General features: G+C 45.9%; 1 protein-coding gene across 15 annotated transcripts in view; it reads right to left on the reverse strand.

The window, feature by feature from the left end:
• GRIP1 (glutamate receptor interacting protein 1) overlaps nucleotides 1-14,150 on the reverse strand; it is a 1,150,044-nt gene that overhangs the window by 496,976 nt on the left and 638,918 nt on the right. The window lies entirely within an intron of this gene.

Below are 14,150 nucleotides of genomic sequence, written 5' to 3' on the forward strand. Positions count from 1 at the left end.
CGCATTCCTTGCACCGCCTAGTGCTGCGTGGGGCGCTAGACACGAGTCACCTGGCTCCGCATTCCGCTGCTGAGCCCGGCCCGCCGAGGAGCGCCCCGTGCGCCTGCTGTGCGCAGGTCAGAGCCCGTCCGTCACTGGCCGCTCACTCCTCATGCCTGCGCCTCTCCTCTGGACTGTGAGGGGACATGCAGAAGAAAGCAGGGTCCGCGCGCCCTGTGCATCCGAGTGAAAATGCTGATCTTCCACAAGCAGGGAATTATTGCAAGCCCCAAGTTCTGCTCAGCGTCTGACAGAGCGCGAGAGCGCAGAGGTGCCCTGGCGTTCAAAGCGTTAATCACTGCCCCTGCTGTGACAAGTCTGTAAAAATAATGTGCTTTATATCGCCTCAAACATGTCCAGATCACGTGGCACTGCGATAATGCTTCCTACTATCCCAGTTAGTGGCACTACTCATTTCACTTGCTCCGGAAAGATGAAATGCTGGGTTGACCCCACCAGCCCTCAAATGACATTTGACGTACAGGTAACACAATACACACATTATGACATCAGATACACTCACCCACGTGCTATCAATGCACACAATTATACTCATAGCCACCATTAAACCCCAATCCAACTAGATGTCAAAGTGCATAGAATACGCATAACTAAAAATAACACAATATTCTGAAATTAGATTGTTGGGCTTTCAACTAGAGGTAACTGCATGTAAAGTAACCCCACCCCCCCCAAAAAAAAAAAATCACGCAGTAACGGGTATTCTGTGTAAAAAAGTATGGGCACTGTTTTGCTTGGATTAAAAAAGATTGGAGACGTCGTTCCCAATAGCTCCCACACACCGCAACCTCTGATTCCACATCACTAGACCACCCCGCTGCTTAGAAGCAGGCAGACTTTCACTTTGTGAACCAGACCTGCCAACTACTGAGCATTTTTAATCGTGTGAGGGGAGGGCGTGGCCTCGGTGGGGTGTGGCTTTGTGCAGATCACAGTCTCAGGCACTTTTACTCACCACCTCCCCCTCCCGGAGCAAAGACAATAAACAAACACACAAGGTCACCGATGTCCTGGGGAGGTGTTACCAGAAGTGCAACTAGAGCCAAATTTCGGGCGGGGCTACCACAAATTTCGGGGGTGGGGGTGGAGGCTGACTCTTCCAGTAATATGCAGAGTGGAGATGCAGGGGCTCTAAGAAGGGGTGAAAAGCAACAAAGCCTCATTAAACACGCAAACGGTCTTTTAAAGACCTGTGAAATACTCGGTGCGGCTGTGTGTGCGCCCTTGGAGCTGTCCCTATAAGGGACGAAACGCATCGGCTAATTGTATTGTGTGGATTTTAATGAATTTGGTGCATTCTGCTTCTCAAATAAAGAACTTTTTCAAAAAAGAACAGAGACTTCATGGATTTGAACAGATTCTTTACCAGAGCATCAATGAAAATTATTGACTTAACTGATTGAAAAAATATTGATATCTTACGTGTGCGGAAATTCAACTTTATTATATAGCCTGTGACAACTGCCTCCACCAATTCATCCTTGACTGTAAGAGGTAGGTGTGAGTAGTATTGGGTGCAAGACAGGTGGGTGCCACCAGTTTTTTTTCTTGTATGTATGCAGCCTTGAAGGTTCCGTGTTCATAGGTTTTGTACCAGTTATAGCGATTGTTTTCCAATTTTCTTCATGTCCAAATGTGCAACTCTCCTTTCTCCGGGCTGCGCATAAACAATCGTAAAGACAAACCTGTGTGTCTTGGTTGGAAATCACAAACATGAATGGAGCCAGAAAGATTACCTGTGTCCTAAGAGGTGAAATGCAAAAACAAACAACAGTAGTCAAAGGCATAGCCAAAGCCACACACCTACACAAAGTGATGGGCCCCTCGGCCAACCTCCGGGATCTGGCGTCCTATGCTGCTGGACAATCAGAGAACCTCATGTATTTCTTTACTTAGTATGTTAGTTACCTGCAACAGGGTTCTCCGTTACATCCACACGGAGCATTGATGCAGCATGTGTATGCATAACATCGGTGTGTGGCAGTGGATAGCGGAGTGTCTCTCTTACACGTGGCTGTGACTACAAATGAACCAAGGTTGATCTCCTGAAGCAAAGTGTTACAGAAGATGAAGGTTGGAACAAGCCTCAGGTGACAATGTGAACTGCAGGGTTCCTGCAGAGCATTCCGAAGCTTGTTGTAGTGCACAAGACTCTAGGGTGTGGAAGAACGCAGGACGAGTGACCTTCAGATGTAAAGGGAAATGATCCTGTCCTTTCCTGCTTGACTATATTCCCTGCAAAGATAAGAGACCCCTCCTGCCACAGGTTAGCTGGTAGTTAGGCGTTGCCCTCTCTCCCTCTTCTGTGCCCTTACTTTGAGTTTGCCCTGACAAGAGACTCCCGACTCCATCCACCTTCCTACGGACACCTGAAGACAAAGGGTTTGGCTGCACCAGTCTGACAGGAATAAGCAAAAGGCAATAACTGCATGAAAGGAATCCTGAAGCTGGGCTCCTGGAGTTCACAAACCCTATCCTCTTGGTATAAAGATGGGACAAAGTTGCCAGCCAGTGTGACAAGATTTCTGTTCAAGAACCTGAGATCCGACATGTGGGGACTGAGAAACTATTCTGTGCTCCAGGGTTGGGGTACTGATTGCCAAATCTGCTTTGCCAGGTTAGGCACCAGAAATATAGAAGTCAGATAGACGAAATTGCATTTTACCTGAGAATAAGTTGTCTGACTGCTTAGGAGCGACACTGGTGGTACCCTTGGAAGACAGCTGATGCAGGATAAACGGAAGCTACCCGCTGTGAATCAGGGAAGGATCGGCATCGCTCACCCAGAGGGTGAGGTCTGAGAGACACAGGTATCCCTGCAGCTTCAATGACTACGTGGCGCTCGTGGAACCAAGTATGTGCTTAAGGCGCTTTACAATCAAAGAACCCAAGCACCTGGAAGTATGCGGCACTGAGGAACCATGACCACATTCAGCAGTACAAACTGATGAACCAGAGTGCCAAGGAAGCGCCGCCCCCCGAAAAAAGGCATACACCGCTGACTGAGAAGACATTGATCAATGCTTTTCAATCACTGCTGCGACCCAGGGAGGGCTTCCAAGTGGGCTGAAGAAGATCCAATGGAGAGAGAACCATAGGACCACGATCCTCGCATAGCCTGTCCACGACCCGTGCGGGCTCAGCTAATATTCACTTGTCTAGGCTCGCATACACGCATTCCATGCAGACCCTAGTAGCATTGTCTGGGCAGAGGCAGAGTGAAGGTGGGCTCTGCTGGGATGTCCCCTGCAGGGATGCTCACCACCTAGAGTGTACAGCCTCTGCTGCGCTCTGGCACCCGCGGGCTCTGCTGCACCGCAACGACAACCAAAGGGAAAGCACAATACTGTGCAATTGCAGCACCGAGACTGAGGGAGACTACGCTGTGATGACTAAGTATTCCCAACTCTTGCGAAGAAGTCTACCAGGCCCACACAATATCCTTGTAAGCATTAACCAGAGAATACTGCATTGCACTGACCAACCAGTTGACACCTGTTCCAGCACAGCAGCCTATGCAGTCTCGAAATCCACTGTGATTACTTGAGGTGTTGGTATTCAAACTGAAATGCTCTCCTGTGGTTATGCACCTTATTGTGTTACAAGGAAAGTATTTTCTATTTATAAATAAAATGACTGACTGGACATTGATTTGATTTATTGATATTAGAGGCACTATTGAGTGCTGGGTTTCGAATCTCACACCATCTCTGAGACTAAGCCTTGTGCTGCTTGATCTCACTACCCTGAGGATCATGTGCTAAAGAAGGACCATGAGGATCATGTGCTAAAAAAGTACACCGAGGATCATGTGCCAAATAAGTACCCTGAGGACCATGTGCTAAAGAAGGACCATGAGTATCATGCGCTAAAGTAGTACCCTGAGGATCATGTGCTAAAGAAGTACCCTGAGGATCATGTGCTAAAGAAGTACCCTGAGGACCATGTGCTAAAGAAGTATCCCGAGGACCATGATCTAAAGAAGTACCTTGGGGATCATGAGGTAAAGAAGTACCCCGAGGATCATGTGCTAAATGCTAAAGAAGTACCCCGGAGGATCATGTGTTAAAGAAGTACCCGGAGGATCATGTGCTAAAGAAGTGGGCCTGGTGATCAGGTTTAGGATCCATAATAGGGTAAAGCCCCAGGATACCAGTGATAAAAGGCTCTGATTGTCACAATCGGTGTTGGATAACCTGTCTGCCCTGGGAGTCCTGAAAAAGTTCCAACAAATGGTGGCAAGTGGTAGTAGATCAGTAACTTCCAGTTCTAGCAGGCAGTTATAACAAGTCCAGCTTTCCCCCCACAGAGCCTGCACGTATGAATGGCAGAAGACAGATTGAAAAAGGCTAGCCATACAAACCTGTCCCTGGATGAGTTGAAGGAGATGTGTTTCGAAGGGGACTGAGAGGCTTCAAGATCCAGTGATAGGGAGATCATTATAAATTTCATGATAGATCAATGGGATAAACACGGTCGGGGGAGGTAGAGGAGAGTGCTGTGGATGTAGGCTCTCAGAGTCCTATAGTGCCGACTTTCTCTAGACCATCCCCTACTAGTGTCACCTAGATACAATTTTTGTATTCCCGCATGACAGTGGCCTAGCTAGACCTTTTGCCCCCCCATGGCGATTGGGCATTTGCCGCCCGCGACGGCCACAGGTGAGGCATGGGCGGTGTCGATGGTCCCTGCGTCTGCTGTCCAGCGATGGCCGCGGTAAGAGCAAGTGGGGTGTCCACTGCCCCCAAAACACATACTGCCCAGGGCAGACAGCCTCCCCCCTTGCAACGCCACTGCCACTTCATAGTCTCCCCTCCTCGTTTCTGGGTACTAATCTCCTATAGTGAAGATCGCTCCTTTAGGTACGTTAGGTTTTACAGAGACCCTGAAACTCAAGCTAGTATTTTAGGAGACTAAAGGATAAAGGAAGGAAGAGGTCAAAGGGTTTGAGAGGGGAAAAATCAAGTTTGCCTGCCAGTAAGAAGAGGTTAGACAGGATGAGTGGGTCTGGGAAGATACAAGCAGGAAAAGGAGAGGCAGAAGAAAGGGATAGGGAATTTGACAGTAAGCTAATAGCCAAAGAAAAAGATGGTTAGATTAGCAGCAGAAAAAATGCGTTAGCTCTGGGAATGATGATTCCACCTCTAAGTCTGAGGAGCCCCCGCTAAGGTACCGAAAGATATGTGTGCGCAAGGCACTGACATTTTGGGGACGTCTCAATTTTGAGATTGCAAGTAAGGCACAAAGGTTGAATGATAAGGTCGTCAAGGCAGCAACTGTACCGAGTTGCCTTCCTTTAGTAGAGACTCAGGTTATTTCAAGGCTGCATAAAAATGACTCTGACATAAGGGTGTATGAGGGAAGCTTTGATCAGTCTGTAAGTACTGGACTGGCTTCAGTCCAAACAGAGGTTCCAGAAGAACAAGAGTACAGAAGCAGTTCCATTTAAGACCTGGATCATGACTTAGTGAGTGATAGGAATGAGATGTTGGTGAAAGAGATGAATTTGAAGGATTGCCCATCCCTTAATCAACTGTTGGTAGCAGAGGGACTGAGGGAGGGGTATTCTACCCCATTCAGACAATACTTGTCTGAACTAACTTTAGCTAATCCTGGTCAACCTGCTGTGTTGGCTGGCAAGTAGTTAGCTATCTGAGCGAACAAGGGGATGGAGTAGCATAACTCCAAGCTGAAGGGGGAGGAGAGTTCCTCATAGAATAGTCCCAAACTGAAAGGGAAAGGCCAGAATAGATACCATGGGTCCTGGCTGAGACAGATGTCTATGGGGAACTGGATTCAACCATAACCACAAAAGAGGGGAGGGGAGGGAAGTCAAGCCCTTCTTCAACCTGTTTTTGGAGCCACTAGAAAAGGCATTACAATAAGCAGTGTGCAGTTAAAGATGCAACACCAGCCACCTTTTTAATAGGTAGTACACTATTGGTAGGGATGGGTACGCGCGAGAACTTGGTTGCACTCAACATGGTTGCCATAGACATCAGGGAAAGCGATCCAGATCCTCTCGATCACATTCCATTCACTCAAACACCACTGGGTTTGTAAGTGTGGTGGGTGTCAGTAGGAGGAAAGTTCCTGCCCTACGGGATACTGGCCCAGAGAGGATGATGGTTGAGAGAAAGTATCTCAAACATTGACAATGGCCTGATCATCAGTGGGCATGACATGGAGTACCCTCTTGCGAGAGTTTTGGTAGAAATCAACCTCAAAAGGCCATGATCAATGTAGGGGTTTGAGCGAAACAGGATGCTAGCGTTCTGCTTGGCAGTATCCTTATTGTACCAAAACCTAAAGCCTGGGCCGAGGCCTACATGACCTGAACAATTTCAGCTGTTCCAGCTGTGCCATAACACAGGCTGCTGGACACGGAATGCAGCTGTGATCACTTCTGGAGTGGAGGTAACAGAGTAGAGCAGGGTAGTGTCAGGCCAGGCTCTCTGTGGCCATTGCCCGTGCTCTAGATGAAGAAGAAGAGGAGGATGGGAGATACACGTGTGTTGGAGTCAGGGTCACTGCCAAAGCTTCTGGTGGTGGTAGCTGCCGGAGAGCTATCCCAGGGAGAGTTTGGTCAGACACTAGGAGAACGCTCTACTGTGGGGTGGGCCTACACAAGGTGGCCCAGGAAGAAGGACCACCAGAGTGGCTGTGAAATAAAGCACGGTCTGGGAGGAGGGGCTGCTGCATAGTGAGCCCGAGTGCCCACAGTCCGGAGCCAGCAAGAGACTGGTAGTGCATAGAAACCTTCTACTGTTGCTGTCCCAAGATGTACCATTAGCTGGACAGTCGGGCATCAAAAGGACCAATAACAGTTTAGACCTCTGCATCTACATCCAAGGTCCTCTCAGTATTTAGTGGATTGGTTTAGAAAGGAATGTGCAGTGGTGGCTACAGGAATGTACAGTACAGCCTTGTCCATTGGTCTGTCCTAATTTCAGGTTGTCGCAATGTGGAGGTTCACCACGGGCGACAGAATGATGCCCTACCTGCTAGTCTGTCCGGTTTACAGGCATCCAGGGCAGCTGTGTTACCGAGAAGGCCAGGAGAAAGCCAACTCTTATCCGTGATGCTCAATGATTATAGTCAGCTGTTGCAGCACCTTTATTTTATTTATTCCTGTGACATTTCATGGAACTGATGATGCTCCTGTGTGTGCTTTTGAGGGGAGTTTTTTGTTCTAACCTCATGGCATATTCAGTTTGATCTGCCAACAATGCCGCACGTTTGGTTTTGAATCTTTAGTTAAAAATCCAGGTCTTAACTTTCTTTTTGCACCTCCAGTGGCCTTGCACGGTACTTTTTCTGGCTGGTCAAGAAGGCCAGAAGTAAATGTCCTGGCCAGATTGACCAGAATTCATTCAGAGTGGCAGAGCTCTTTTAGCATTCGAGACCAGAAATGGGGCTCAGCACTGAAATGTGTCCACCCAGGGGCCATCTGCTTCAGGCCCCGGGGGACAAGCCAGGACTCGTTGCATTGGCACAGAGGTAGGTGTGAAGTTTCTTCTCTTGGAATAGTCTGACGACAATCTTCTTTGGAAAGGAGCACCATCATGTAAAAGGTCCACACGTCAGCGACCCTTGAGGGATACATGACTGTAAGGTGCATCCCTCTCAGCCCTGTCACGTAAAGAGCAGCTGAGATCTGAGGCAGACACAGGCTAGGCTGACCCGTTCCCGCCATCTGCTGCATCTGGATGCGACCAGAGGGGGCTACACATGATCCTTTACCTGTAAGTGAGATGATTACCTGATGGCCAGTTGGTATCAGGCAGGGATACACAGAGGGACCACTGCAGATGTAATCTTATAACCTGCAGACGAGGAACATGGGATGATGGGTAGGTTGAGGCCCGTACGGGTTTCTCTCTAATAATATTTGTATATTAACACATGCACACGTGTAGGCTTCTTCTCCAGGTTGGCCAGAATTCAGTCCCAGTAGCAGAGCTCTGCGATGGGCTGCAGACGAGGAATACCATCAAGTAGTAAAGTTTCTATCCACACCCCTGGCTGGCTGGGGCCTCGGCTGGCGGTCACACCTCATTTGCAATGTTTACAAGGTTGCAACAGCCCACTGGTGACAGTATGTGTCAGGGCCCGGTTCTCTCGCTGCATACAGCATGCATGACCTGCATTTTTTAAGTCTGTACCACAGAAAACTGGGCCCAGCCCTGGCGAGGCACTGGCACACCTGCCTTGCCTATGGTCAGATGCAGGCCTTAAATACCACTATCGGGCTTGGCTTGACATGACTTTCAGACCACATCCCAGGGCTTTAAATCAGACAGGTGGATGGTTGGAGAAAGGCCACATGGGATCCCACATGGGGCTTCACAAGGACATGACCCGCACAGCCATCCAGGTTCCACCTAAGATGAGAGCTCAAAGTTCACGGTCTGGGATTTCTTGATTCAGGGATGGCAGCAGGGCTCGAGTCGGGGTACCACGCGGGTGGACGGCGTCCCCCCACTTATTTTACCAGGTTTTTCCGGGTGGACGCCGTCCCCCCTGCCCAAAAGCTGGACAGCATTGTGTGAGCAGAGAGCCCGGGTGGGAGGGAAGTTTCCCGTAAATTACCAAAGATATGCTAATATTTGTAATTGGAGACTTTAAGAGGCACCGGTGGTGTGTGCAGGCTGGAGTGATTGGGAGGCGGAGCGAGCAGGCGTTGGCGGTTAACGCTTGGAATGTGTGTCCTTCTGTATCTTGTGCACTTTTGAGCACTTCGTTGTGCAACTGGGGCACCCCCTCGGGGGAGTGGGGGGGAGGGGGGTTGCAAAGGACATCGAGGAACAGACCAGGGGTAGCAGTGCTGTGAAATGCCCCGTCATCTAAAGGCATATGAATACTCATGAGATTCCTGTTGTGACGTCACTTCCGGTGACAGCGTCCCCCCACTTCTTTTCATGAGATTCCTGTTGTGACGTCACTTCCGGTGACAGCGTCCCCCCACTTCTTTTTTTAGGACTTGTGCCCTGGATGGCAGTACTTGAGGTGACTGAACACAAGTAAACACTTTGGTTATGTAATGGTTAGGCCAAGTTTAGGAGCCCAAATACAGGCTGGAAATAAACCCTACACCTGACACAACTATATTCTGCTAGCCAAGATGGTCAGCTGGAACACAATAAATTAGCTTCAGACCAGGAGGCAAAAGGCATCTTAAAAAGCCTTCCTGTGGCCTTACTTTGCATTTACACTTACCATAACCTGTCGTTAGCACCTTCTATCTACAGTTGTTGCACCAGAATTCCCTGTTACTCTTTCTGGTCAAAAATCGTTTCTGTTTAGATACTGTACATATTACTCTTCATTTCTGTCTGCAATATTTGTCTCAATAGTATAAATAAACTCATTTTGTTTGTGTAAACTCTTCTTATCCCCATCAATTATTTGTCTCACTGTTATGAAAGTATGTTACAACTTTTTTCGGGAAATTCCGGTTGGTGCTCAGAACTCACACACACAGTGAAAATATGGTGTAGTGCCACAGAAAATGGGGGCCTGCCGTGAAAATAATTAGCTTCAAAGGGTATGTTTAGGGGCGCCTGAAAGATGAAGATGAGAGTGGAGGCACGGACGTCAATTCACCGAAATGCCGGGGTTATTGGAAGTGACATCACACGCCCTGTGACCTCCACTTTCAGTCACACACACATACTTACACATACAAATTCACTCATATACACACTCTCACCCGCAAGCGGGCACACAACATAAATTGAAAAGCATTTTTTACTTACCTCAGCTGCCAAGGAAGGGCATATTCCAGCTCCATTTTTATTACAGTATTAGTGAATAATACATTTGATTTATTCACAATTAGTGTAATAAAAAATTGACAGAAAATAAAGAGAGTGGAGCCCCAGCTGCGCCTGTGTCCCTGGCATTGAATTTGCCATCTCTGCGGCCAGGGGTCACAAACGCAGTGCTAGAGGTAGCAAAGGGCAAGCCAGGAGTCACAGCTGCGACCCCTGGCGACATCTAAATGGCATCCATGAGTAGAAGGTAAGGTAAAGAAGAAAGAGAGCTCTGAGTGGCCAAAACACCAATTTATTATTACACATATATTAAAACATCGCAGTTTATATGGTTCATTGTATTTCCCTTACCACCATTAGACACAGTGGTGAAGGCCAAGTTTTCTAGCTCTGGACGCTGAATGTAACAGGTCATCAGCCTAGTACGAGTAAAAAAGCATTGGCAAAGCCAATAGGCCTCGCCTTTGAGGCCCTATTGGCTTTGACAATGCGTTTAGCCATGCTGCAGTGCAGTATGGTGAAAGAAAAAAAAAAGAAAGCCTTTTTTATGCTGATGGCTGCATCATTTTGTAGGTACGCACAGCACGTATGAGTGCTCTTACAAACTGGCATGGGTACCTTTTAAAATGTTTTAGTTACCAATCCGTGTTGGATCTGTAACTTAAAAGATAAAAAATGCACTGGGTAGTGGTGCGGAAACAAAGTGGGGGACGTGTGGCAGCAACAGGGGGTACACGGGCGGGGTGAAGCAACACATGCGATGAAGCTAGGAGGGAAGCAACATGGGAGTTGGAAACAACACAGGAGCAGCAGAGAAGCACACGATGAGATAGAACAACAGAGACCAGGTGTGGCGTGCAGAGAAGCACACAGAGATGTAGAGCAATAGGCAGAACAGGTGTGGAGGGCCCAGGATCACACATTGAGACAGACCAACCCCGAGATGGGGAGCAGAGAAGCACCAAATGAGATGTAGCAACCCTGAGACGGGGGAAGCAATACAGTGGATGATGAAAAAAGCTTGAGGGGCAGAGAAGCACACGGTGAGACAAGGCAACATGGAGCTTGGGGAAGGGGCATGGGAGAACACAGTGAGACGGAGCAACACAGACACAGGGCACACAGACGCAGAAGAGGGAGACAGTTGGAAAACACACACATGCTCACAGAGTGCTTAACTAAAAAGAAAAAAATAGCACCAAATTAACAAGCATTGTAAGGACACAGTAATGTGTCAATGCTCCAGGGGAAGGACAAACACATGAAAGAGAAGTAAAGCCCACAAGGCATCAAATAAGAAGAAAATGAGAGTGACAATGAGGCCAACCACCGAAAAACAATTGGTACACTAAGCCCACTGTAAACTAACAAAATGTAAGCACGTGTCCTGTCGAAGGTGAGAACTAAAAATGACCTATAGTAAAAATAAATGAAACAAAACAAAATAAAAGCAGAAATGAAAACAAATGTGGCCTTATCCAGTCCTATCACTGAAGTAGTCTACATTTTAGGCAGATGACAACTTCAGAACAAGCAAAATGAGGTCACTCACAGTGACGGGAGCTAATGGTGAAAGTGGATGATCCAGTGCCCCGTGCCGTGTGCTGTGGTGGATGGCAGCTAAATGTGAATGACACTTGAATGGATTAATGATTGAAAAGAACTGAAGGCCCTTCTATGCTTGTATACATGTATGACGTTTTTGCATGATTTTTTTTTCGGAAACATTAGGCTAACTATTCAAATAAAGAGGTCTCCAGCTAGATCTAATACTTAAACCTAAATAACATGCCTGAAAGCAGTTAGATTGTCTGAATGTAACCTAATGCGCATTAATAATCCCTACTCCTAGCCATTTCAAGGCCAGGTGACATTTCAACTGGAAGAGTAACATTTCATCTAGAAATAATGATGGACTGTATATTTTACTGTAGAATCGTAAGGAAATGTGAGTGGGGAACAGTATGACTCACAGGGCTGGACCCACGTGTCCCACAGGCCAGACACTGTGTTGTGCAACTGATAGAGATCAGGGTATCTAAAATATGCCCACTACTAGAGTAATTACACAGTTACACGCACATACATTCATCATACGCTAGGGCCCATTTCACTAACATACGCTCAAATACTCTACCAGCAATAAACCTGTGGAAAGAAAACACCTAAACACCCTGCATCAATATCAGGTCGATCAGATCTGGTTTAGTGACTGTCCTAATCAATAACATAATCTACACAACATATACAATAATGATCAAAAATATAAACCCAATAATTGACAAGAAAGAAAATTCAACACCATGTTTAAAATTATATTGCTTTATCTAAAATTAGTCAAAGTAAAATCAATCAGAATAAATCATTTCTCATAGTTACCTATTCTAACTAAGTGTCAGAACGGGTCAGGACAAGTCTCTCGGTAAAGTCTCTCAAGACGAAGTCCTCAGCACAATCCTCAGCAACGCAGCTTCACGCAGCAAAGGTAAAATGGCAAGTGGCAAAAGGGTGTCAAGATCCCTCCCTAAACTAACAGTTTTTATAGTGAAAATTACAATGGAAACTCACATTAAGTTTGCAGGATACACTGAATCACTGAGCAGAGCGAGAAGGAAAGGATGCAACATTGCAACATTTGTGAACCTCCGCTCAGGAAAAATACACATAGCGAAGACTACGGAACAGGAACCAAAAAAATAAAACATGTATCACATTTAATCCGGTTTCTCCTCGGCCATCGAGCCACAGTTCAGAGTTTCCCTCTAAGGCTCCTTTGTTTTTCGAGATTGCCAAGGACACTTTCACTTTTCTTGGAGAATACCCAAAACTGCTGCTGTCCTCATGGAAAGTTTTATAGAAGGACCATGGTCAGTCACCTTCAAGACCATTTCCAGCAGGGGTCTCCCTCGTCACGTCTTTCACATATTCACTCGAGGCCAGGCTTCAAAATTAGCCATCATGGATTAGGCCCCCATAGGCCACAATAGACCATCTCAATTAAAAGAAATAAAAACAACGTTACTACAGCATAATGATTAAACAGTGTTAACCCCACTAATACCCTTATGTGTATGCATTTATCTAGCTTTTGCAACATAAAAAAGCATTAATTCAGACAGCGTTTTGTGCTTAAAATAAACAGCACACAGCAACGTTTAAACATGAAAAACTTGCACGTTATTTTTTAGAAAACAGAAACAGCGCACACATGCTAACCCTCGTGTAACTTTCTCTTATGTTAAGACAAACGAATTGATTAATAAATACACACTTACACAAGACAAATAATCAATTTGTTATTTATTAATATTTAATAAAACGCATAGACATACTAGAGCTTCAAAAGCCCCTGAATTTTCTAAATGAAAACTCTGCTCCAGCAATCCCCCCTTTGGTGATTTTATCACCAAATAAACCCAAAAAAAAAAATTAGTGAAAATTTAGTCCCATTTTAGGAGAAATCAGAAATGTCTTTTCCCCTTACACAACATTAAACACTAGTCACTCTTTCATCATCTCTCTTTGTCTCTAAGTAAACACTCTCCCTCAATTCTTCTAGTTCAATTTCTTGAGGTTCTCTCTTCAACTTCTTATTTTTCTTTTCCTTATTCAATTTCTTTTTCCCTCCCCTGTTTTTACAACACACACACACCAATCTTATTATTAATAAAGCCACAATTATACAAGACAAAGGAAACAATATTCTACCTATAATTGTACTACCTATTTTTGCAATAAAATCCTTAACAGCTATCATTTTATTAGCTATTTTAGTCCACAAACTCCCAGCTTCAAGTGGTACTAATTCTTCATGTAAATCAGTAATATTTCTGATATAGACCTTTAGGTCTTTACTTTCGTCAGGAATGTAAGTGCAACAATGTTGAACTTTCAATATTCCACAGACTCCACCCTCCTTGGCCAATAGAATATCAAGGGCAAGTCGATTTTGCATAGACATGGCACGTACGGCACTTAATTCCGTATTCACCAAAAGAAACCCTCCAGCGGTATTTGTCGATAAGCGATCAACCACTGTGGACAGTTTCCGAATTCCATAAGCATTTAAAGAAATTCCCACTGCTGGAATCAAAACCCCAAAAATGTCACCCACAATTTCAGACCAAGTTTCTCTCTTAAAACATGTTAATAAGTTAATATCTTCTACATCTCTTATTTTATCTGTATGAAAAATCTTAGGAAAAACCAGGCCCACATAACACGTGCCATACCAATGGTCAGGCAACTTGTAATAAGCCTTGTTCCCACAAACATAGTACACTCCTGGAAAAATCGTATCTTCTCCACCTCTGA

The sequence above is a fragment of the Triturus cristatus genome, chromosome 4_1, assembly GCF_964204655.1.
Source record: "Triturus cristatus chromosome 4_1, aTriCri1.1, whole genome shotgun sequence".
NCBI lineage: Eukaryota > Metazoa > Chordata > Amphibia > Caudata > Salamandridae > Triturus > Triturus cristatus.